This window comes from Sorex fumeus, unplaced genomic scaffold (genome assembly GCF_029834395.1).
Source record: "Sorex fumeus unplaced genomic scaffold, SorFum_2.1 ptg000009l, whole genome shotgun sequence".
In the NCBI taxonomy this organism is placed as follows: Eukaryota; Metazoa; Chordata; class Mammalia; order Eulipotyphla; family Soricidae; genus Sorex; species Sorex fumeus.
In genome coordinates, this window is record NW_026606066.1 from 9,894,013 (window position 1) to 9,919,211 (window position 25,199).

General features: G+C 43.3%; 1 protein-coding gene and 1 long non-coding RNA gene across 5 annotated transcripts in view; one reads left to right on the top strand and one right to left on the bottom strand.

The window, feature by feature from the left end:
* ACVR1 (activin A receptor type 1) overlaps window positions 1-21,544 on the bottom strand; it is a 141,075-nt gene extending 119,531 nt beyond the window's left edge. The window contains exon 1 of one of the 2 annotated variants that reach the window (XM_056110144.1): window positions 21,226-21,544. The gene's annotated coding sequence lies outside the window, so the exon portion shown is untranslated. The remainder of the gene's footprint in view (window positions 1-21,225) is intronic. The other variant, XM_056110142.1, reaches the window with a different exon arrangement.
* Window positions 21,545-21,733: 189 nt separating this feature from the next.
* On the top strand, window positions 21,734-24,824 carry LOC130019615 (uncharacterized). Of its 3 annotated transcripts, none has more exons than XR_008791878.1 (4): window positions 21,734-22,207; window positions 22,857-23,064; window positions 23,595-23,690; window positions 24,112-24,824. It is a non-coding gene; the product is annotated as an uncharacterized LOC130019615 (long non-coding RNA). The 3 variants fall into 3 exon arrangements; XR_008791879.1 differs by having other exon boundaries at window positions 22,857-22,941; XR_008791880.1 differs by having other exon boundaries at window positions 21,734-22,195.
* Window positions 24,825-25,199: the final 375 nt, after the last annotated feature.

Here is a 25,199-nt window from a genome sequence, read left to right on the forward strand (position 1 = left end):
CGCTGCTGAAACCCTGCAGTGTTGAGACCATCAGGATAGACACCAGTTTTCCTGGTGTGGGGAGGCAGGGGGAGGATGTGGTGGTGGGGATCAAACCAGGACCTCACATATGCAAGGCATTCTCTCCAGTTCTTTGAACTCTCTCCCCTGTCCAAATGTTTCCTTCTTCTCTTTAATCATTCCCCCTTCCTCAAATAATAACACCATATCTTGAATCGCTTATGGAAAGATCTCTCCTGTCCCATATCCCGGAATATAATGAACTAACACTACACCAGGCCACTAGATGCATCTGGGGCATATCATTAAGCCATTGATCTTGGACTGGTCTTTCTGGGTTTCTTTTCCACAGAAAAGTGAAATTGTATTCTTTTGGCCTTGCTTTTTGGACAAAGATTATTGACAGGCTCACGTAAGAAGTACTGATGCTTCGGAAAGCTGTAAAGCCTCCACAAAAGTGAGCTAACAATGAAATTTGAATACTTAATAACAAACTGTCATAGCATTGTAGCACTGTCTTTCCGTTGTTCATGGATTTGCTCGAGCAGGCACCAGTAACGTCTCCATTGTGAAACCTGTTGTTATTGTTTTTGGCATATCAAATACATCACAGGGGGCTTGCCAGGCTTTGTCATGCAGGCGGAATACTCTTGCTGGGCTCTCTGAGAGGGGCGGAGGAATCAAACGTGCAAGGCAAACTCCCTACCCGCTCTGCTATCACTCCAGTCCACATACTGTCGTATCACCATAAAAAAAATAAATATTTTCAATTACATTTACAAACATAGAAATTCAGAACTGACGGTGTTGTGTCCAGGAAATAATAGCAAAGGTTCAAGGGAGAAGAGGAAAAAGTGAGTGACTATAATTTGAGAGCAAGACTGATTTATGGAGGTTGAAGCAATTTTCCTGTGAATAACTGACCGTTCCTTATCTTTTTCCTTATTGAAATAACTCTCCAGAGTAACCAAAAGAATCTGCCCCAAATACAAATTTATTCCCCAAGGACCCAAGCTATCCCAGATTTTGTGTTCCACTGAAACTCTAGGCAATGGGTGACAACAGCCCACAGGATTTGAGTGTGGGTTGCATGAAGAAATCTAGGACTGAAGTCCCAGGTTTGATCTGCAAAACCCTATGGTCTCAAATTTAACCAGGTGTGGGGCTGGAGCGATAGCACAGTGGGAGGGTGTTTGCCTTGCATGTGGTGGACCCGGGTTCAATTCCCAGCATCCCATATGGTCCCCCAAGCACCTCCAGGAGTAATTCCTGAGTGCATGAGCCAGGAGTAACCCCTGAGCATCACCAGGTATAAAAAACCAAATACAACCAGCTGTGGGTGGCCCCCGCCTGTGACAAAAATACCTTCTAACAAGAGTTATCAGCTCAAACCAACTTCTAGATGTCAACATAATCTCATTCTTCCCTCATGCTAAACATACACTGACATGTCTAATGGGGTCCTAATTACCAACGCAAACCAAAGGCAACCTCAGCCTTGTCAAAAACTACAGTCTCCCAATTCACCATTGTTTCCTTCCTGAGGCCTGAGGCCCCCTGTCAAAGAGGTTAGCCCTCTAGCCTGTTGCTGTGTTTCCTACCCCTGATGTCCCCATGGGCTCTTTCCCCAGGCTGAGAAACACTGCACTCCAGTCAGCCCTTCTGCATCTAGCTCCCGGCCTCTCTCCAGGAACCTTGCCTTCCACTGGCAAGCAGAGGAAGGCGGTCTCCTACACCCCCGATTGTTTCCGTATCTCCTCTGAGGGTCCCACTCCCTTCACTGAACCCTGGGACAGATGGACCTTTCACACTCCACCGCCACTCCCAGAGTGCTGGTCCCCACCTGCAGCGGTTCTCCACTGTCCCCAGTGCAGTCCCACCTTCTGAGCGAGTGACTCTTCGCTCCCCACTACACATTGGACAGTAGCATGGGGAGGGTCTCAGGCAAACCTATCAAAGGAGGCTGATTCCATCCAGCATTCCCCACGCTGCCTTAGTCTGTTGAGTGATCACCATTCACCTCCACAGAAGATATGCCTCTTCTCCCTGCACCCAACCCCACAGATAAGATCAGTTACGGCAGCTCAGCTCCACCTCTTGAACAGCACAGGACTTGCCGTCACTCTGTCTAAACAAGTGTCACTAAATAATATGCAGCCTTGTTTCTTTTCTTTTTTAAAAAAATTTTTATCAGTGAAACACCATGAGGTACAGTTGTAGACTTACAAAGTTTTGTGCTTGGGTTTCAGTTATACAATGATCGAGTACCCATCCCTCCACCAGTGCCCATTCTCCACCAACACTGATCCCAGTATCCCTCCCACCCCCCATCCCCCCCATTGCACCCCATTGCACTCCTTTTGTTCTTACTCTCCTTTTGAGTGTTGTGGTTTGCAAAAGAGGAACTGAGTTGCAATCATGTTCGGTCTATAATCTACTTTCAGCATGCATCTCCCATCCTGGGAGGATCTTCCCAACACCCTTTTTTTGGGGCTCCCTTCCCTATCTGAGCTGCCTTTATCCCTAGAGTGTGAGGCTGGCCTCCAAGCCATGGAGTAAACTTCCTGGTATTTATCTTGGCTATTCTTGGATTTCTTGACCTAACTGTGCTCCCTTTAGCTCCCATGAGTGTGTCCCAAAATGTGTAAGTTGTACATTTTACATTTTCAGTGGGAGTACCCCAACATGGGCTGGAGCGATGGGGCGTTTGCCTTGAAAGCCACCAGCCCAGCCGAGCCAGGTTCGATTCCTCCACCCCTCTCGGGAAGCCCAGCGGCTACTGAGAGTATCTCGCCCGCATGGCAAAGCCTGGCAAGCTAACCGTGACATATCCGATATGCCAAACACAGTAACAAGTCTCACAATGGAGAAGTTACTGGGCCCGCTCAAGCAAATTGATGAACAACAATTTGCTTGATGAACAACAAGGAGGACAGTGCAGTGCTACCCCAACATGACCTTTGTTTTCTTCTTTTTAATGGTTGTTTTTATTGCTTGTTAAAATTATTTTTGTTTTTGTTTGGGGGCCACGCCCAGCTGAGCTCAAGGCTTACTCCTGGCTCTGTGCTCAGGGATCACTCCTAACAGTGTTCAGGGGACTCTAAGACGTGCCAAAGATAGTACCAGGGTTAGCAGAGTGCAAGGCAAGGACCTTTATCCCTGTGCTCTATCTCCAGCACTAAATTACATTTGTAAGTTGCATATCAAGATTGTGTTTCCAGGGGCAGAGAGATAGCACAGGGGTTAAGCTTTGCATGTGGCAAGTGGTCTGATACCATGCATCACATATGATCTCCTGAGCACACACCAGGACTAGTTTCAAGGAAAGGAAGGAGAGAAGGAGGGAGTGAAGGACAGAATGAGTGGGGGCAGAGGGAGGGAGGGAGGGACAGATGGAAGGAAGGAAGGAAGGAAGGAAGGAAGGAAGGAAGGAAGGAAGGAAGGAAGGAAGGAAGTTGTTTTTTCCAGAAGTACAAAAGTTTTGAACACTGTCATGCAAGTTAGGATGACCTGGGAAGTTTTTAAAATTCCACCTCCCAGGGTAAATCCCAGACCAATTAAATCAGTCTCATGGGGGTGGCAACAGGAATCAAGTCTGGAAAGTCTCCAGCTGCTTCCTATCCAGATTTGGGAAAGACTCCATTAGAATGAGAATGAAACAGACATCTAAGGGAAAAAGCTGAGCCCATTTAAAGAAAATGAAGTAATCAGACATCTTTACAGAAAACAGGCAGCAGGACTTACTGACATCTTTACAGAAAATGGGCAGACAGTCAGGACGCAATTCATTGTGGCCCGCCAAGGACTCCCACACTGGGAGCCAAGCATCCTGGGAGGGCTCTCAGTTCCAGGCCAACCCAGACTGCTGGTCACCTTCCAGAGACCCAGCAGGTATGAAGTTTGAGAATGACTGCTAGCATTTCCTAAAGCCTGTTCTGCAAAACACTACCCACTCTCCCTGGGGTGATAACAGCTATGTGGCTACAGAGGGTTCCACTGAGAAATTAACTTAAAAGACCCCAGGGATCACCTAGAAAAAATTATTAAATTAATAGCTTTCCTCAACGCTGACTTCTCAAACTTTCAATATACTAGGGTCATTTACTTTATCTGGAAGAAACATTATGTACACCCTGCATTTCTCAATCTGATTTGTGGACTTTTTGTGTGGCACACTTGATAACAGAGGTTTCAAGCAATGCCTAGTTAGATGTTGCCTCAAATCTGTTTCCCGGTATGTCTGATAATGTCACTTCTTTATTAGCAATCCTAGGCTTTAAAAATAAATTCAAGTTTGTTAGCAGGTGGAGTGTCTGACTTTCCCACTCTACCTCTTCCTTGCTTTCTAGCCCCTGTCTTCACATTTTTAGAAGCATTAAATTACCTGGACATAGAGCTGGGATGCTGATTCCTACTTAGCTGAATAAGGGTGGGCTTGAGCATCTCATGCCTAGTGACAGCAGGTCTCATTACTGCTTATATAAATACCACGCTCTGGTAGCAGGGCCCTGGTGGCATTCAGTTCTAAAGGTTGTGTTCCTTCCTATAAGCTTCTGTGCCTCCACGGCTCCTTCCCACTTGTTAACTTACTACTTGACCTTCAAGACACAGGAAGCATCATTCCCCTGAGAGACCTGTAATGCCCTCTCAGAAGTGTACACCCCAACTTTATTGATGTTTAGAGCTCCATTCTGGTGCTCTGTTCTGTTGGTTGCATCTCAGCTGTTTATTTTTCTGCCTTTCCCAGGGTAAACTCTCTAGTCTTTCTATTCCCAGAGCCTGCTGCTCAACAGTTCCATACAGAAGGAAGAAATGGCCACATACAGGAGAAAATGCATGAATTAGATCTCAGGAGATATCCAGAAACAAGATAGTTATGCAAAATCAAGTCTGTTGGTGTCAAGTTTTGTGATTGCAGAACCTCAGTAAGAAAAAGAAGAAATCTATATTATGGGTCAAAGAGATTAAAGCATTTGCCTTGTATGCAGACAAACCCATGCTGATCCCACCACTGCACATCATCCCCCAAACACTATCAGGAACAACCCCTGAGCACAGACAAGAGTTGCCCCTGAGCAACATGAGATGTGACCCCCCCAAAAAATATTAAACCCAAAATAAAACAAAACAGAATCCATGATAACACTGCAAAAAAGCAAATTACAAAGGATGATCATCACCTATTTTTATACAGTAAAAAATAATAAAGTTCCTAGATTTCTTGAAGTGAAAGTTAAATCCAGATAATCTTCTGATTAACATTTAATAGATGAAAATCACCAGACACAGTGGGAAATGAAACACCATTTGACCTCTAAATCTGTGTTCATCTACTTTAAGGAGAATTCTTCTGACAATCCTAAGTTTAAACAAACCTTTGTGAAAAGAGTACTCCAGCAGGTTTAATGTAGTCACAGCTGTCAAAATCATGGGCAATGTATCACACTTAAGAGAACATTTGAAAATGTGTCAATAATTATAATTAGACACTTGTACCAGATCTAATATACTTTCACTACCCTTTAACTTCAGTTGATGTGAAATTAAAGCCAGTTTCTTAAAAGTGCAACTCTCAGATCATAATTTAATTCTAAAGTAGACATAAAACCTGTCACACCACAGAGATACAGTACATTTTATTCAAAAGGAGAAAAGGCCATGTTATAGTCATACATCATTTTAGGTGAGGTGACCACCTTTAACGCCAAAGGCTAAAATACATTATCAAGGTGACAGAATCTTCCAATATTTACCTCACTCATTTGTATTTAAAGATTTTCTCTGCAAAATTATGCATGACCCACAGCCCACAGAGGATAACTGTAATATTCCAGTGTATAACCTACCCAACCTTTTTCTTCTCTAAATTCATGTTTCTAACTGCAAATCTGGAACTGTACCATTTGAAGCCTATGTTCACTAAACTGAACATAACTTCTGTGTATGAAAACATTCTAGTTCTAGTGAACTGATTTTTCTACTTACTGTTGTTTTATACCCCCTCTATAGTATTCTTTCCAGAAATTTCTGCATGCAAGTTTTAGACACAAGATACCACACACAGAGGAAACCAAACAGTAACGGTCCCTCTTCACATTAATATTTACCCCACAGATACATATCTTGTATACACAGTAGCATATGCAAGATATAAAAAGGTAGCAAAGATCTAATTAGATAGACTAGCCCATCAAATTCTCTTTTTGATGTATAGGAACTACACAAAGCAGTGTTCAGGGAGCTATATGGAGCTGGGGACAGAACTCACCACTTGACCAATCTCTACAGCTAGAGAAGGAAATTTGAAGAGGTGAAAGGGAAAAGCTATACCAGCAAGTTATTGGGGAAGGAGGGGGGAAGGGTGAGGTCACAAGACTCCTGGTAGCACCAGGAACCCAGCGGGTACTCAGGATCCAACTTGCCACTATCACACAAAGTATGTGCACTAGGCCCTTAAACCATCTCCCCCCACCACAGAAAAGGCAACTTTTAAAGTGAGATATGTCCCTAGAAATTCACTTCATAGTATTTTTAGTGATTATATACATTAAATTTGTGTGTGTGTGTGTGTGTGTGTGTGTGTGTGTGTGTGTGTGTGTGTAGCATAGCGGATAGGGCGTTTGCCTTGCACACAGCCAACCCGGGTTTGATTCCTCCGCCCTTCTCGAAGAGCCCAGCAAGCTACCGAGAGTATTCAGCCTCCGTGGCAAAGCCTGGTAAGCTACCCATGACATATTTGCTATGCCAAAAACAGTTAACAACAAGTCTCACAATGGAGACGTTATTGGTGCCCGCTCAAGCAAATCGATGAACAACGGGAGGACAGTGCTACAGTGATATATAAATATGTTACCAAAGAACATTTGTTTCTTTCCTCTTTTTTGGGGGGTGGGGTGCAATACCAGGGAAATCATATTTTTATTAGCAATATAAAACTTCCAAGTCTTTCCAAATGCAAAGTTCAAGTATGTTGCTAATTTTGAGACAGACAAATCTAAAGGAAAAAGAAAAGAAAAATGTTATATACAAGGCATAAAGATGAATTTAATGTAAAGTCTTATTTTCTTGGGTAAGAATTGCTTTTCCCAGGTCGGGAAACCAAATCCACAGTCTCACATATAGTATGGCAAGTTGTACTGCTGGATTACATCCTAGTCTTCTACTTTGATATATTTAAAAATCCAAACCCAATGGCTGAGGAATAGTTCAGCCAAAGAATACCTGCCATCCCTGTGTACAGTCCTAGGTTTAATCCCTGGCACTGCAGACATACATACATAAATAAATAACAGGCTTGGAGAGTTAGTGCGGAGGTTCAAGGCACTCTGTCTTGCAAGAGAACTGGCCAACCCCAGTTCAACCCACAATACTACATATGGTCACCTGACATATGGTCAGAAACTGCCCCTGAGAACTGCCAGATAAGACCCCCAAACCCAAATAAATGAATAAGCAAGTAACTATATCTAATTGAAACTATCAGGAAATCCAACTATCACATTAAAATATTCTTGGTAAATACTTTAAAATTCCCAACTATTTCCTATTTTACTCTCTTGTTACAAAATACTTTGAAAGATCAAATGCTGGGGCGGGAACGATAGCACAGAGGGTAGGGCGTTTGCCTTGCACGCAGCCAACATGGGCGACCCGGGTTCGATTCCCAGCACCCCATACTCAGGAGTAGTTCCTGAGTGCATGAGCCAGGAGTAACCCCTGAGCATCGCCGGGTGTGACCCAAAAAGCAAAAAAAAAAAAAAAAAAAAAAAAGATCAAATGCTGATTATTCTGGCTTGCTCCAAAGTCATAAATAAAAATTTGCTGTTTCTTAAAGACTGCCTATCATGAGCTATTGGTTTTTCCCTCAAAGCTCTTATAAAATAAAACTTTTTCTCCTTAAGTCTAAAAATCCATTGCCTCAATTCTTGATCAATAATAAAAAAAGCTGACGATATCAATTTCTTGGTCAGTAAATGCCTACTTACCACTCACCATAAAAAAAAAAAAAGAAAAAATATAACCAGCCATATTAGCTCTGCTTTTAAAATAAAGCACAAACCAGACATGGTGTTTTAAAACAATCAAAGTACAGCTGTGGTTAGCAAGGTTTCCAAAGACCCAGGTTTTCATAGCATCAAACTTACATAGGGGAAAAAAAATCAAATTCTACTTACTGGAATGGCCAAAAAAGGAGAGAGACAAGAACAATGAACAAATTACCAAACTTTAGAAATAGCAGACTCTACGTCCTTCTTGATAGCTAAAGAAAGAAAAGTATCACCAAAACCAACAAATCAAACGAGAAAAAGAAATCAAAAATGGACTTTCTTGGGCCATAAAATTGGCTTATGCCAGAGAACAGATCTGTATTGGTGTCTTATGCATTTTCTGCTCATTTCTACCTGCTACACTGTCTCAGAATAAAACAAATACCCAATTTCTGGGGCCAGAGAGATGGCTCAAATAATTCAAATCCGTCTTGCATCCAGAATCCCTAGGATTGCCCTCCCACACACACCAAATATGGCATGTGCATGGGTGCACGTGCACACTCATACACACACTCATACATACACACACACACACACACACACACACACACACTTCCTAGTACAAGCTTTATGGTCATTTGTAATATAAATACCCAGGACCAGGGAGGTAATACATGTATAAATGCACTTGCCTTGCACACAGCCAACCCCAACTTGATCCCTGGCACCATATATGGCACCCTGAGCAGAGCGAGGAATAAATCCTGAGTACAGCTGATGTATTGAAAAAAAAACTCAAATAAATAAATGGATGAATAAAAATTAAATATAAATATGCTTACTTCTATGTTTTCAATCCTTCATAACTGCTCCAGATCAGATATATTAAGTATAGATCTACAAGAACACCTCTCTATTAATCAGATTAGTAGTTCAAAGTAAATACAGTCACTGGTAACACTGTTCACACAAAACTTTATATGGAACAAGTAAAAGAATGGTTAAATAAAGTAGAGTACAGTCACACAATGGAATCACTTTTCAAAAGAATGAGGAAAGTCTGTTCCGACTGATAGGGAAAAAACTTCTAGATAACTGTTAAGTGAAAAAAGCCAGGTACAGAACTGAAATGTGCATAATGATGCCAAACATACAGGAGAAACGCATTTGCATATGTTTGTAAATCCACAGACTATTGTTGGAAGAATATATGATTAGTTTTAATAATAGGTTTTCTTCAAGAAGGGAAAGTAGAAAGCTGGAAACAAAAGTTACTTTTCACTTCATAACATTCTTGTACTAAGTAATACTCCTTTTATCACATCATTTCCAAAGCATAAAATATCTTAACATAAGGGCGGGAATACAGCTTCGAAAGGCAGGGAAATTTTTCTACCTTAGAAAGAGGTAGAAAAATATGGATTGCATATGAGATGCCCTAGACTTGATGCTGAGCACCACAAATAATTTTTTTTAATTTTAATAGTAGAGCACACATTTTAGGGAAAACTTAACAGGCAATTATGTTAATATGCACATGTAAAAAATAGTGCTATCTATAAATTTAAAATTAAAACACAATTTCTTTTCTAAAAAAAAAAAGCACTGGGGCTGGAGTGATAGCACAGTGGGCAGGGTGTTTGCCTTGCATACAGCTGATCAGTGTTCGATTCCTAGCATCCCATATGGTCCCCCAAGCACTGCCACAAATAATTCCTGGGTACAGAGCCAGAAATAACCCCTGTGCATCACCGGGTGTGACCCAAAAGCAAACCAAAAAAAAAAAAAGCCCTAACAACAAAGAAAAACCAGTCATATGACCCAAATGGTGACTGATATGTCAAAGCCAAAAATGTCTATGAGAACAAAAGACAGGCCCACCAGGAAGATTTTCACCCTCAATACGCTCACCATCTGAAAAAGATGCAGTCCACCTGGATTTGAAGGGCTGCAACAATATAACCCTTCAAGAATCAAGTGAGAGCCAAAGAGGAGAAGAGGAGCAGCTAAGGTGGACCTCTCTGATGAAGGAAGAGTAAACTGGAGATAATCCTAAACAAACAAGTCAAGATAAGAAAAAAATAAAAATATAACTCATATGAATTTGAAAGAACATTTCATTCTAAATTAACTAAAGGCAAAAATAAAATCCCAAGCACAGTCATTCTCTGCCAGCATTTTCTTTTCTCCTCAGGGATACAGCAACCATCTTTATCAATCATCTGTGTTACAAAAATTTGGGATTGTTGGTATCTCTTTCCACCTAAATAAAGCCTAGAGAAATGGGCATGAGAAAAAGTTATAGGTATCACCCATCAAAGTGTCTACTTTTGATTCTCTGAACAGTCATTTATCTGTTTCTATGTTCAAAAGTTGAAAACTATTATTGTAATCCTTGTTAGGATAAACATCTGATTTATTTGCAAAATAGGGTTCCTGACCCCAAAAACGTCAATAAGAAACTTTGAACTGTTTGTAGAAGATCTATTTGATCATTTAGACCTTAGCCTATTTCTTCCCATTTCCAAAAGCAAGCCTCCCTCTCCCACAAACACAAATGTCTTTTCATCCATTCCCACAGATCCAAACATCAACACCAACTCACAGGTCCAAACCCTTACCACCTTAGGACAAGTACCAACCATGTTTCCAAACCTTACTAAACTTAAGCAATCTTCTTAAAGATCTGACTTATTCACAAAACAATGCACTTTACAAAATAAATAAATAAATGTCAAGTACACCTCCTTTGTGCTTGCGCCACCAAAACTCAAATCCAATACCATAATCTATTCTCAAACCAGTTTCTCCTGCTAACTTTCCACTTTCTTGTTTCTTTCTTCTTTTTTTTTTTGTCTATTTAGGGTTTTTTGATTGTTTTTAATTGCCCTCCCCTTTTCTGGGGGGTGGGGGCACACCTGCCTGTTCAGGGCTTACTCCTAGCTCTGGATTCAGTGATCACTCCTTGTAGTGTTCCAGGGACCATATACAGTGCAGGGGATTGAACCCAGGTCAGCTACTCACAAGACAAGTGCTCTACCCACCATGCTATCTCTCTGGCCCTATTTCTGCTTTCTGTGGCTGTGCTCTTCTGGTGTGGTTCACAGCAGTGCAGGGCAGAGACACTATAGTACTGGGGGTCAAACCTGGGCCTTCCACATATACATACAGTCAAGAGAGCTCTCTCTGCAGCCCCCAATTTTCTTAAGGATCAACATTCTTCCCCAGCCACCCAGATTCCCAAAGTCATATATTTTTACCCCTCAACTTATCTGCCCTCTGCAGAAAAGAAATGATTCATAAAGACCTACTGCTTCTGCAACCCAAAGTTGACATGCTAATTTCACCCACTCTTATGTCCCCTTAGCGCCTGTGTATCTACACTTACAACTAGACTAAACATCTATGGCCAACAGAAAGCTGATAGCCCAGGGGTCAGAAAGGCTTAGGCCGACAAGACAATGCAGGTGAGATGTCCAGGAGGCAAAGCTAGGAGGATAAACAATCAAAGGCTAAACTGCAATGGACACTGGGCCTCAGTGTCTGGGAGGGAGAAACAAGAGGGACTGGGATGCAGCCAGCCTCAGCATGAAGGCCCTCATACACCATCACCTCAGAATGGTCTGGCAAAGAGGTTCCCTCAAGAACACAGGCCAGGCGCTGCCAGATCTTTCCACCTGACATGAAAACTTTTTGTAGAGAATCTCCTCCTATTTAAAGGCCGATAACCATTTCCAAAGGGAGGTTTAACAATAATATCAAATAGGACACAACTACAAAACCGTGAAAGGAAGTCAGCACCAAACCATAAGTGTTCAACCTGTAGCAGGTACCCTTCAAGCTGCTAAATGGCACGAAGACTTCCACCTGGCTAAAAGGCACACACGGGACTAAACATAAGTTTCCAGCCCCCATCTGAATCTCTTTCTTCTTCTGCAAAATGGAGATGATGAGAGTAGGTTCACTTCATAAAGCGGTTCTTATAGTGAGAGAATGCCAGGTAGGGAGGCCCGATTAAGGTGCCCCACACATATATTATTATCTTCTTGATGCTATTTTGGAATCAAGCCTAACTCCCTTAGCCTGGCTTTCTGAACAAACCAGACTGGGTTTTGCATTTCCCTTTCGAACCTTCCTTCTCCGATGTGTACCTTAATTGACTCTGTACGATCCAGTTCTGTCAAAAGATCTTGTACCATCTGCAAGTTAGCATATATGCTGAGCATAAACAAATAACTCTGGGGGCAATCTCCCATTTTAATAGTACTTGCCATTCTACTCAGAACACTTTGGCCTGATGATAGTGCAGAATCAGAGACCTAAATCTGCTGATCCTTTCAGCTGTCTTGGGCCTGTCTTTAAGAAGTTGCCCCTCAAGGCACAGAGTCTTGATTCTCATGATTAAAATGTGCAACTATGACGTGCACAATTTGGCTCTTAAACAAGAGTCAACCACCTCCTATTTACTTGCCCCATCCCCAAGATTTGGAAAGTTGCCTATTCCGCAACCTACACACATAAAGCTATCTCTCAAAATGATAACATCAAAATGGTACCTCTATCAAAGCAGCCAAACAGTCACTTCCTCAAAGGTATTAGTTGATCCTTATCTCTTCAAGGCCTGTGAACAAAATACTTGGGCATTCTACCATTTATAGTTAGATGGATAATCCTTCAATCCCCGACTAGGAGTGCACCTTATGATCAATTTAGTTTTACTGAATGTTCCATGGCCAGACTAAACACAAAAAGTCTGGACAACTGTTTAGTCACTGAATTATGAAGTTAGAAAAAGACAGACAAGCAAGCAAGATAGAAAAAAAATGATGTGAATGAACACAACAATGAGGACTACAGTCACCTTCAAAGATAAAGCTCTATATTTGAATACAAGAGGCATCCCCAACTAATTTGCTTTGTAGATGAGAACTATACAGGTGTCTGGTTCATCTTCACCTAACACCATCTATCCTTTTGGTGCACAAAACCTACAAGACACTCCTGACATGCCCCTGATTACTAAGTCACCATCACATTCAAGCAGAATGTAAAAGAACAGAGAACTAAATGGCTCCTGCCACCAGTTTAAATTTAGTAGCTAAACATCTGATGCTGATTGAGATCAAGATGACAATGGAGGTCCAAAGTACATATTAGTCACTTTAATCTGATCAGAGAAGAAAGGGAAGACCCCTATCCTATACTGAGGAAGAACAACAGGGTGGCGGAGGGAAAAAGTTGGGGGATGAGAGAGATAATCTTTCTGCAGAACTCATACAAAAAGGAACACAAAATTCTCATCCAATTAAAAATAAACAAATCTAATTTTCACGACACCTGGAAGAGTTCTATTCAAAATGCGGGTTAACCCCCTAGGTAAAGGTAAAGGTAAAGGCCCTCCCATTGATCATCGATTTGCTCAAGCAGGCCCAGTAACGTCTCCATTGGAGACTTAGTTGTTACTGTGTTTGGCATATCGAATACATCACGGGTGGCTTGCCAGGTTCTGCCGTGTAGGCGAGATACTCTAGGTAGCTTGCCGGGCTCTCCCTTGTAAAATCACTTGAAGAGATGGAATATTTAGTCACGGTCCTCCCATTGTTCATCGATTTGCTCGAGCGGGCCCAGTAACGTCTCCATCATGAGACTTGTTGTTACTGTGTTTGGCATATCGGATATACCACGGGTAGCTTGCCAGGCTCTGCCGTGTGGGTGAGATACTCTCGGTGGCTTGCCAGGCTCTCCGAGAGGGGCAGAGGAATCGAACTCAGGTCGGCCATGTTGGCTGCGTGCAAGGCAAAGGCCCTAGGAAGCATTGATTGAAGTATCATTTTATTAAACTTGTATGTCAGCATTATTTTCAGTATGCAAGTACATATGTGTACTGTCATGATGCAAAATGTATTGTGTGAGTCAAAACTTTTTATAACAATGAAATGGAACATTTATATCTATACAATGTGTACTGCCTAAAAATACTCATCAAGTAAAATGATATTTGTTCTTACTCCTATTGTTCACAATAGTTTAGTTTTTCAAGTTCAAAAAGGCATCTAAGAATTATCATTTGACAAATATTCCCTTAAAAGGAAAATATGAGTCACTCTATATCCTAGCTTCTTGAACATAACTCTGCTTTAAAATAAATTTCTTTGTAATTTGTTATCAGTGTTTGTTTATCTAAATTATATAGCTATACACCGGGGATCACATAAAAATTTCTCAGAAGAGAAACATACTTCGATTTTATAAAACAGAAATCTCCCTAACATCAAATCACAAGTTCAGAAGCTCTAGCATTCTTGATGATATCTGCTTACAAATATTAATGTAACACTTAAGGTCAGTGGTCAAACACTTTCTATTTTCAACTACTCATCTAAAGCAACAATAGGGGAAGATTCAAAACTTGGCTAAAATTATTTCATTAGGAGCAGAGAGATAGCACAGGGGGAAAGATACTTGCCTCATACTCTCACATGACCCTAGTTTGATTCCCACACCCCATAAGGTCCCCAGAGCACTGTTGAGAGTGACCCCTGAGTACAGGGTCAGGAATAAGCCCTGAGCACAGCCAGTTGTGGGCCAAACTCTTCTCAATAAAATAAATTCTTGTACAAGCCCATTCTGCCTTCCAGCCTCCCCCAAACCAGAAGTGCTTTTGGTTCTTTTAATCTCTAATTCTTTTCATCAAACCTTTTTCTCAGCTCTCAAACTCCAATGTTACCCCAACCCTAATACCTAGCTTTGACCAAGATCATCCCGACCACTTTGCTTTACTTCCTCTGTGTATTTCTCATCAAAGCTAAGATATTTTTAGTAATTCCAGAATAAGCCAAAAAAGAAAAATGATGATAAACTAGTACAATGGCATCTACATTGCTTAGGGGCTACCTGAAGCCATCCTGGCTTTCACGGATAAGCAAGGCGTCCAGCATCAAGTATTCAAGTAAATAAAGTCTTCCTGATATATCCATTTCAAGTCAATTAGTGCAAACCTGTCAAAAAAAGAGCTTGCTTTGGATTTTTTCCATTATCCAGAGAGGTTATCCACGGTCCAGCACTCACACAAGCACTTGCCTCCCTCACTGTGTCTCCTACCAACCATCAACAAACAAAGGAAAGAACAGAGGAAAGGTAAAGAAGACATTTCACCAAGACTTTGGGTCCCAGGTGTGTTACCACAGATGAATTGCTTTGCAGAATATAGAAACACTAGCTGATCTATTATCTCCCTGTTCTCTGTAAAGGAGGTGTCACCCTTAAATTCAAACACCAAGAAAGAAAATATGTAATGAAAAGAATACATACTTGTTGAATACACAAGTGTAAGTTAGAACACCAAGCACACAAAAGGGGTATCAAAGGTCAAAGAAACAGCTCAATGTGATGGAACACAGGCTTTGCATACAGCAGACCCCGGGTTCTATCCACAATAGTGCTGGCAAGAGTCCCTGGAAAAGATCAGGTAACTCCCATCCCCAAAAATGGGGAGGGTGTAATCAAAAAATCAATCCTTTCTATTTCAAGTATGTGTCTTTCTTTCTTGCTTCCCACACTTAACCTTAAGAAAGGCTGAAGACTGTGCCTGGTATCATCTCCATGAATCTCTAGTGAATCCGTAAAGAACAGGATTCATTTGCCCCTCTAATGTGTAATCATCCATTCATTTTTCTCTCAGCAATTGAAAAACGATTTATTGTCTATGCGGTCTGGGCCGGGCATTGTGTTAGGTGCAAAAGATAAACAAAAGATAAATAAGACACAGTCCTTGCCTCAAAAAGTTCAGTGAAGAATTCAAAAAGTTTTAAATTGGTGAAGGGGAATAAATTGTGTGGGGGAAAAACACATGGAAGAATGAATACCTTTAAGTTCTTGCCCTCAAAAAAGATCAATCAAGCCCTAGAATGGAGGTGTGAACATAAGAAAAAAAATAGAACCTCAAAAGGCCAAACCCAGAAAGTAATTGTACTATTACTCTGAACCCTATGGATCTGACCATCCCCAAAAGTGGGGCGGAGGGAAATGTTGTGATAGAGAACAATCAAGATCCAACTTCATGATGAGATCTAAATTCTTAAAAACCCATTAGGACACCCCTGGAAAATGAAACCTCCAGTCTCATCCCAACCTCCAAAACAACTTTCAAGAGAACAGGAACGTCAAAAAAACTGGTAAAGGTTGAATTTTAATGTTACTTCCAGTCACCAAAATAAAGGCCAAATGCCCACAGCAAACAATGAAGCAACTCTAATGGGCAAACTGGAATGTTGGTCAGAGACTGAAACCCAAAAATCAAACAAATGAGTAGCAGTGACTCTGGAAAACAAAGTTCTCATGGATCATGAAGGAGCCTTTAGACATAAAAACAAGCTCAGATTTCCAGAAACCATGTGTGAGCTATATGCTGATACACATACACATATTATTCAACTCTACATCTTGTTTAAATAATAGAATAGGGAGATTATTTAACTTTAAAAAGTTGCTGGTTCTCTCATTAATTTGGGGAGCAAAAAAATACCTCTCATCTAAACCAAAGATTCAGATGATTTATCAAACCACAGCTTTTTAGAGGAGTCTTGAATTTGAATACCTTTTCCAACAGGCAGAAAAATTTTGTTTTGTGCCCAGGATCGAACCCAGGGCCTCTCACATGCAAGGAGTGTGTGCTACCACTGAACTGCTTCCTCAGACGGTACCATCTAATTCTTAAAAGAGCATGGTAAACAAGAATAGTCTATGACCAACTCTTTAAAAAATAACTTCTTCCACTTGGTTCTTCTGAAAACTGAAGTTGGCCACAAAAAGAAACACAAAGTTTTCATTCCAAGGGATCAAAAGAGTCATTTTGTACCAGGAATCCTCATTTCCAGGAATAAAGCCACATAGCCCAATATTTGCAGGAGAAAATAAAGAAGGAGACTATGTGGACTCCAAATAAAATCTCTGGTGGCTTGATTTTCCAGCCTCGCCAGATTAATGCTCTTAACATTTTACCCAGGGCACCACTTTAACTTAAATACCAGCTTCCTGCTGTGAACAGTAACACGCTTACCAATGAGTAAAAATCAAATGCATTGGAGCACTTTGCACGGGCATTCTTTGCTACATCCTGAGCACTAGATCTCATAAGACAGGATGATCTTGAGAAATGCAGCTTCAGTCCAGTCTGTGTCTTCCATAATTACAGTTGGGACAAATAAAGCTACAAACCCATGCATTTATTGCAGTCATCATACTGAAATGAAAGTTTAAGTGAAGAAAAGAGAAGAGGAAACACACCCCAACCTTACTTAAGTATCACAACAATCAACTTGCTTTAAAATGATCAGCTGGGGTTCTGTGACAATCAGTCAAAAGTTCCTGAATGTCTATTTCACAGGAGTACCAAGCTAAGTCTATAGTCAGAATAGTGCAGAGAAATATTCCCCAAGTAACCATTATTCTAATGGTTATGTGTTTAATTTTCTTTAACTTTTTACAGAAAAAAAAGAAAGTATCATGTATGTAAATTACAAAGCCTAAAAATAAAAGCAGTACCAGGAACCTATCACTCAATTCAAGAATGAAAATACCACTAATTCTATATCATCTTTCTACCTTATATCCAAGTCCCTGCCAAACACACACACACACACACACACACACACACACACCCCAACATACATATACATTCACACATGCACATTCATATACATACATACAAATACACACAGAGACAAATCATCACCTAACTCTGATTTTCAATACAAGCATGATTACATCTTTAAGATTATACCTCCCATCCTTAAAGTAAGATGGCTTTCCAAATATGGCAACAACATATTGTTACCTTTTAAAAGTTATGTCTTAAAGATTGTAAGTGTTGTTTTAAGGTAAATTGTTTAAAATTAAAAGCAAACTGCTTTTAAAACTAGTATGTTTGGTCAAAGAGATATTAAAGGGAGGAAGGGACTTGTCTCTGCATACACCTGACTCAGCTGGGCACCACCTATGGTTACCCAAGTATCACTAGGAGTGAACCCTGATCAGAGGACCAGGAATAGCACTGAACATCACCAGGTGTGGCCCAAACTCTCCCCCAAAACTAAATAACAGACTAGCAAAACTTAGCTACAAATAACTCATGAAGGCAATGAGTGTGTGAATAATGACGGTTGGCATAAATTGGCAAAGAGGCTAAGAGAAGGGACCAGAGAGTTAGTACAGTAGGTAAAGCACTTGCCTCATACTTGGCCAATCTATGTTTGATCCTTGACACCCAATGTGGTCCCCAGAGCCCACCAAGGATGATCCCTGAATGCAGAACTAGAAATAAAGCCTAAGTACCGCCAAGTATGGCTTCCTCCCAAAAACAAAACAAAACAAAAAAGTGTCTAAGAACATAAATCCTTGAGTACCCAGACTTCCTGGTTCAAAACCCCTCACTTCATCATTGACTACATCTTTGGGCCACTCACTCATGTTTGCCAAGCTTCATTTTCTTATTGTGAGACAGTAAGAGAATAAAATACATTTTACGAAAATAAAATAAAGTATATGTGAGGAGCTAAGCACACAGGACCAGGCACAGTCCTCCACACCCCAAATTCATCCAAATCATAGCAAAAGGTTTTGTCACTATCTCAAGTTCACTTTTCCATATCTCTCGGAGATATATGGTAGACGTCTTCATTTAAAAATAATCAAGATGCAGGGATCCAACAGCAGAAAAAGCACAGCGGACAGCTCCCAGTCTCACCTCCTTTATGTCCCAAGTACCACAGAGAAGTATTGATTCTACCTTTTACCCCTTTGACCTTGAATAGTAGAATCCTTTTTCACATCTATTTCTGCCTTGTCCCTCCCACCGTCCAAAGATCAATCCAACCTTGCCTAGAAAGACCATCATGGTCATCAGAGGACGACCATCTCATTGTCACCACCACATAATCCCTATACCCTGATTTTTAAGTAATGCTGTAACAATTTTTTTAAAGCTTAACATAATGGTTACATCTAACTTTTCTGCAAAAGAGAAAATAAAACTGTCATAATACCTGCAATAATCATGTGGTGCAATATTGTAGATTACTGCAATCTAAGGTAGACCCTCTAGTCTGTATTTACCAATTCAGTCACTGGTATCTGTTCCTTGAAAAGACGCAGCAAATCTGGTAAATCTCTACTTTACAAAAATCACAATGTTGCCAAATGTAATTAAGTTCCTCACTTGTGAAATCAATTGCATTTCTTGAATATAGCTATTCCTCCTTTACTCCAAATGCTTCATACTCTTTCAACATTCTTAGAGCTAACAAGAAACTCAGATTCAAATAACCACACTCTTCCAAGGCACAAAAGTTCTAAATCAACTACCTAAATCACAATTAATGTAAAACCTCTCTCTCCCCATTTCAAGTTAAAATCACCTATAAGACCAGAAAGGAACATAAATCTAATCTTTGTTCATCCCGGCCCTTCATGCCTTGTTACCCATAATTTATCTCAAAATCACTCAGTGCCTTTGAACATTTGGCATGAGAGGTAGCAGTATAACAGCTATGGTCCAGTATGCAATTCCATCAACTTAAGGCATCAACTTTAACTTCCCTTTTTAAACACTGGGACAGAAGACAAAGACAAGGGAATCCCCACCAAAGAGATGTGCTCTCTGAGGCAGAGTGAGCCAAGTGCTGACCAGGCCTTGGAGAAAAGCTTCATCCCCATCCCATCTGTAAGATGGGTGAGGAGGGTGTCTCCTACTGAAGCAGACTAGAAAGAAGGCTAATGGCAAAGCCAGCGGCTGAGGTCAGCACGAGTCTAGTGTCTGCGGGCTGCCCAAGCTGGGCCCCCAGCCAGCCAGCCAGCCGCCCACCTCCAGAGAGACAAGTGCCAGGACATACTATAGTGTTTCCATTTAAGGCCCGCCACTCGGATCTGCCCAACTCAGAAACGTCTTAACACCACCTTTCCAGGAAGAAGTTTTTGGGGGATTTGGGGGAGGTGGTGGTAGGAGGTAGCTATTTTTTGCCACCGCCTTCCCCTTGGGCTGTCAAAGCAGTCTGAATCTCTGGGACAAGAGTCTTTAAAACCTCCGGGTTATGTCTCAGTGTAAGGACCTCTTTTCAAATATATACAAAACATGCGTGGGATTTTTTTTATCATCCAGTGAATTTTCATCACACACACAGACACCTCGAAAACGGAACACAAGAAAACCGGGATAAATTTAACAAATCCATTGTATTCCTTGGTTCTTCTCCCCAAAAGCTAAACTAAGGACAACTTTTTAAATAGGACTTTCCTTCTGCTACCAAGTGGAATATTTTCTTCCCTAAAAAAGCTTCCTCTCCAATTTCTCTCCCATGCCTTCAAAGCTCCCGGGGAGGAAGGGGGGGGGGGGGCGGGAGAGAGGTTGGTGACCCTTAGCTAGCACAAACTGGACAGCTAAGGGGGGGGTCTTGAACCAGATTCCCTCGGGGTGTTTGGAGGCGTACAGCTCTCCTTCAGCGCCCCCCTGGTTGGAGGCTCACTGTTTGGGTTCCAGCGTTGAAGGAAGGGTTTTAAACTTGGCAAAGTACCGTGCAACATCTGTAACCACATTTGCCTTCTGGGGATCGGAAGATGAATCCCACATTCCTGGCTTTGAAGCTTTTTGAAACTGCAGCTAGGAAGAACGGAGGGAGGAGGGAGTTGAGCAGAGTTTATTGGCTGTCTCGCTCGCTCTCGCTCTCTCTCTCCAGCAGAAAATTCCTCTTGGAAGAGACGGGATATTTTGAGGGTGGGGGTGATCCGCTCCATCCCTTTACTCTCGACCAGACTCAGCCAGGAAGGTGAGCCTCGGGGCCCGGCACTGGTTCAGATCGATTTCCAAGTCAGAAGTGCACACCCTAAAGGAGTTCACCGCGTACACACACACAGACACAGACACACACAGACACAGACACACAGACACACAGGGAACCAGGGACACCCCCCCCCATCACCGCCGCCACTCCAACCCTCCTGCCCTCTCCCATATCCCACCAGCAGTTCAGGCCCACAGCAAGACAGTTGTGCTCGAAGGCTGCTCCCCCCCCCACCCCCCGCACTCGAGCGTGGATCCAACGGAGGGTAGAAAGGAATGAAAGCGAGGGGGTGGCACCCGGACGCCCACCCTCCCCGGCGCCCGACTCTTCCCGGGCGCAGCGCCCTCCTCCTCCCTCCGTCCTCCCGGCTCGGGCCGACGCGGCCGGCGACCTGCCCTCACCTCTGGTCCCGCGGCGGCCGGGGGCTGAGCCGAGGGAGGCGGAGTGCGAGCCGGCCGGGCGCTGCAGGTCGGCGCGGGGCGGGGCGGGGCGGCGCAGCCGGCGAGGGAGCCCGGAACTCTGCGGGGCCGAGGGCGGGCAGCCGGCCCCGAGCGGCGGCCGCAGCGGAGCGCTGCGTGGGGCCAGGGGCTTCCCAGCTCCCCGGCCGGCGCGGAGGGCCAAGGAAGGAGCAGCAGGCTGGCAGCGGCGGCGGCGGCGGCGGCAGCCACCCCGGGGAAAGAGCCGGGGGAGGGAGGGGAGGCGGAGTGAAGAGGAGGAGGAGGTGGAGATGGGAGAGGAGGAGGAGGAGGAGGAGGAGGAAGGGAAGGAGGGCGGGCGGAATAAACTTCCCGAGGCGCCGCAGCTCGGGCTGGAAGGACGGCTGCGGGCGGGGCGGGCGGACCGGGTCGGGGGCTGGATCAGGGAAGGGAGGGGGCGGGGGCGGGGGGGACTGCCGGCCGGGCGGGAGGAGGCGTTGGGTGGGGGAGGCGGTCACAGAGAGTAGAAAAGTTCCCCCAGCGCGGAGGGGGGAGGCTGCGGCGGCGGCGGCGGCGGCGGCGGCAGCGGCGGCTGCAAAGCGCAGGAGCCGGAGCGGGAGGAGCGGGAGGAGGAGGAGGAGGAAGTGGCTGCGGAGCGCTCGGCCAATGAGTGTCTGGAGCTGTGATTAACCAGGCAGCAACACATCATTTCCTCCCGGCGCCGATCCAGGGAGCCGGGAGGGAGAGGGAAGGCGGCGGGGCGGGGCCGTCCCCCGCGCCCCCTGCAGGCGCCCCGGCCGGGGGCGAGCCCGCCGAGCCCCGCCGAGCCTGACCGTGCCGCCCCCGGCGCGCCCCGCGCCGTCTGGCTCGGCCCGGGAGGCTGCGGGCGGGGAGGCGGCGGGCCGGGCCGGGCGCTCGCGGCCGGGGTGGGAGGAGGAGAGGCGGCGCGGCGCGGGTGAGTGCCCAGGTAGGCGCGGGCGGGGCCGTCTGGACAGCTCCAGGAGGCGCGCGGGGCGGGGGCGGGCGGCGGGGCTGCCTCCCGGGCCCCGGGATTGCGGGCGGCGCACGGCTCGGAGTCCCGCGGGCCAGACTCGGGCTGCCTTCTCAGACAGAACCCGGTGCCTTTGCACTCCGACCGTTTTCGGACCTGCTTCGGATCCCCCTTCCACTTTGCTTCTTTTCCTTGCAAAGTCTGGGATCACGCAGCTTGAACCATTTTTCTCAGTCGGCCCCCTTAGTAATAAAAAAAATATGCAGGGCGGGCAGGGGTCGGGGGAGGAGCTGCAGATTCTGCAGTGATCTAGCCCTGTCCTAGGCGCCATGGGAGTTTACAATGGAAAAGGGGGAACATTCCCCCGCCGCAGAGAGGCCAACAACCGTAGATAGCAAAAAAAAAAAAAAAAAAAAACGCTCCCGTGCGCTGCTAATATTATCCAGAGTATCAAAAAAAGGCATGCAAGGATCAAATTTTGCATGGTGCCTGCTGAGTGTAAGGAAAGCACCAAGCCATTTTCTCTGCCCTCTGGAAGCTTATAATGTACAGTCCTATCACAAAGCAGAAATAAAAGCGTGAAACCAATAAACGGGAATACCATAAAGCATTTTTATCTCTACAGGTTCATTCAAACAGCAGCAGGCATTTATTGGGTAACTGCAGCACTGCAAAAGGTTGCAAAAGAAATGAAGATCTGGTCCCTGCAGGTCAGGAGTTTACAATCTAATTAAAAATACAAAGCAGAGATACATGAAACAACTGGAGAATAATTCCTAGGTGGCACATAAGCAAGGAGATGGAGAAGACTACGGCTTTTCATATATACATATGTAAGGGAAAGGTTTTGTACCTGTGTGGTTGGTAAGGACCAGGAGAAATTCCAGACCAAATTAAATAGATGTATCCTAGCTCCATAGGACAATGCTATTGGGATCTCAGAGCTGTTACTTGGCTGATGTTTTTTGTTCAGTTTTTTGATTGGGAGTTATACACAGCACTGCTCAGGTCATACTCCTGGCTCTGTGCTCCTCGATCACTCCTGGAAGAGGTAGGAGGACCAAATACTGTGCTGGGTCTAGAACCCAGGTCAGCTGTGTGCAAGCCAAATTCTTTATCTGCTGTACTGTCTCTCCACCGCTTGGCTGAAGTTTTAGCACTGCCATTTACAAAGTGTGACCTTGGGCCCATTTTTTAAACTGTCTGAAAAGGGTACATAGCCTACCCTGAGAGATATGTTCTGTGGTTCAAATGAGATTGATTATACATATGTGTAAGCTTTTCAAGCTGCTGTGTAAATGTTTCTCAATAATGTACATTTGCTAATCTTCGTACACTGGCCTCTTTTCAATAATCTTTATAGTTCCCTCCAATAAGCTCTATGAAGACAGACACAGGATTTGGTTGTTTTTCCCATGTATCATCACACCTGCCTTGGACATTCTCAAAGGTTTGCTAAGTGAGTAAATGAACTAATGAATCCTATCATGCTTTTAAGTGTTTCATATATCTATCTGTTCTTTCAGTAGCAGCCTTATTGTGTGGCGGGCTCAATGCAAAACTGAAATCTTCTCTCCCTGTGACTAACTTGCTAGACTACATCTAGGAAGACTACATCTGTGTCTGGGTAGTTTTTATAACCCTGATTCTGACTGGTGTGGGAGCTGGGGGGTGGGGGGGGGATTGTGTGTGTGTGTGTGTGTATGTGTGTATGAACTTTGGCATTAATGACGTCTTTGACTGGATAATTGTATGGTGCTATCCTTTGCATTATAAAATGTTTAGCAGCATCCTTGACTTCTGTCCATTAGATGCCATTAAGACATCTTTGCACAGTTATGACAATCAGAATATCTCCAGATGTTGCTAAATATTTCCAGGGGAGGAACTTGATCCACTTTTTGAAGAGCACTGCCTTACCCCAGCATCTTACCCACTGATTTAATTCTGGAAGAAAATCACACCAGGAAAGTAACTTGGAGGAAATACATCTTCTGTCATTGTAAGATTATCAGATCTCCTCAATCGTATGTTTCAAGGAGCACGACTCTTGTTAATTAATTGCCTGCTGCATTGTGAATTGGCATCTCTTCTGTTTTCTGCATATCCTCCTCCTTTACGCCCAGATCAACATGTTCATTTCTAAAAGTCAACAGCTTTCAAAAACTATTAGGAAACTAGATCTTGAGCAATGTATGAGTCCTGTATAATATTTTCCTATAAAATTTAGGGAATTTATTCCATACAATTTTCCAGAAAGCTTCCTCTTATGGTTAAGCTCTTAAGCTTACCAACAAAAACCACAGCTATTCTGTCCTCAGATGATGAGTGATATAAAATGTAGATTGTAACTTTTATAAATTGCTTCATTGTATGCTTTCTTTCATCTTGAAAATATTTCTTTTTGGCTACAGAGTTTTGTTTTTCATAATAGGATAAGAAAACATAATTAAAACCTACAAAGCAAAATTCAGTTTACTGATCAATTTATTTAAAACTTCCAGAAGCAAATTTTTGTTTTGTTTTGGTTTGGTTTGGGGGCTACACCTGGCAATGCTCACGGGTTACTCCTGGCTCTGCACTCCGGAATTACTCCTGGGTGTACTCAGAGAAACTTGTGGAATCCCACGGATCTAATCTGGGTCAGCCACATTCAAAGCAAGTACCCAATCCGCTCTACTATCTCTCTAGCCCCAGAAGCAAATATTTTTTTTAAATGGTGGGATATTTGAAAGCTGGAGGTGTTGGTAAATATTAATATATTAAAAGCTGCTGTACTGCAGTTCAGTCTCTAAAGTTTTCTTGAAGAAAAACTAAATATTAACATTTGAAAAAAAATGAATCAATTCTGATAAGTCTGTTCCATTGGTATAGGCACAGTGAACCCAAAAACCTTACTCCTAGGAAGCAATCGTACCCGGTTTACAATATGAGCAGGCATTTCTGTTCAACAAAATATACCATCTGT